We start from the raw sequence: 1584 nt of genomic DNA, 5'->3' as shown, positions 1-1584 counted from the left end.
TGTGTGCGTGTTGTGTGTGAGTGTATGCCTTATATCTATCTATCTATCTATCTATCTATCTATCTATCTATCTATCTATCTATCTATCTATCTATCTATCTATCTATCTATCTAGCTTAGATATGTTTCAACCAAAGATTGGCCCAGGCCATGTCTAATTTAATGGTACCACATGATTGGATTTGCTAAATCTTTTTTGAAGTCATTTTTTGTGGCATCATGGCCCATTCGAGTAGGAAGTTCTTGTTGATTGAGTTGTATCCAGGTATAGGTGGCTTATCTGGTATTCCTTTTTAGAGGTGATAAGATCCTTTTTCTCTATGATCGTTTTTGGGATAATTTAAATAGGGCAAGGCCTGTTGAGGTAAAGAAATAGTGTTGCAGTGTATTTATGTGTTGTGATCCTGAATTGGGTAGGGAACGTATGACCTGTGGTCCTGGCCTTGGATGAATTCTGAAACTAACGTTGAGGCCGCTCGGGCAATGCTGGTGGTATATTCTCCACATCGGGCAAATGATATATCGCTTACTGCGGCGCTGGAGAGAATAGAGCTTCAATGCTTTAAGGCGGTCCTAATAATAGTGATCGATCGTGCCCTTAGTTTGTTTAGTGAATGCCCACTGGCGTGATCCAATTTTCGAAATGTTTTGTCTTGTATGGGGAGACCACAAGGGGCAGCAGTATTCGAGGTGTGGTCGTACAAAGGCGGAGAAAAGTGGAATGATGACACCTTGTTCTCTGGACCGGAAGGTTCTTAAGATCCATGAGCTCATCCTACGAGCTATATCGACCTTATTGTTGATGTGAGCACTCCCGCTGAGAATGCTATCAACAATTACTCCTAGGTCTCTGATATTATCAGATGCTGCGAGTGGTTCCCCCGAAGGAAGTGAATATGGTTGTGTTAGTATAGTCCTTTTTTTCCAAAACGCGTCAGTCCCAAATTTCCCCTGATTAATCGCATTTTCTTTTTGTATTCCCATTGACCTACACCATTTATATCAGACTTCGGTCTTCTTCACCGTCGATAATTTTCTGGACGAAGGAATCTCCAGCGAATATTTTCACTTTGTTGCGTTTGATGACGCTTGAACGTATGTGTTTCTACATATACATACACACATACATAAATACATACAAAAATACCCTGTTGCTGACGTTGAAATTCCAATGAAGGGGCCTTGGATCTAGGTTAGAAACCGGTTCCTTCTTTATTGGTAAACAATCTTGAAATAAACTGAATAATGACATATACATTTATATATATATATTGCCTTAATTCTTCGAATGGTGGCAGCTGATGAAGGGGATGTTTCTATGTGGCCTGCTTGCATGTTGCACCTTGGTTACCATTTTTGTCCTTGTTCTTTTGCCACGTCATGTACCCAGTCATGTATCTATATGTACATGTGGATGAACGTATATATATACATGTACATATATATGCATATACTCATATATTGTTTGTATATATATATATATATATATATATATATTCTTTCTGTTGAAGAGCGTAGCTCGAAACGTCAAAGACTTTCCGTATTCCCGAGCGTCATACTAATACATCCTTTTATCATTTACAC

This window comes from Octopus bimaculoides, chromosome 3 (genome assembly GCF_001194135.2).
Source record: "Octopus bimaculoides isolate UCB-OBI-ISO-001 chromosome 3, ASM119413v2, whole genome shotgun sequence".
In the NCBI taxonomy this organism is placed as follows: domain Eukaryota; kingdom Metazoa; phylum Mollusca; class Cephalopoda; order Octopoda; family Octopodidae; genus Octopus; species Octopus bimaculoides.
The sequence above is the reverse complement of the archived record's forward strand: the minus strand, read 5'-3'. Positions refer to the sequence as shown.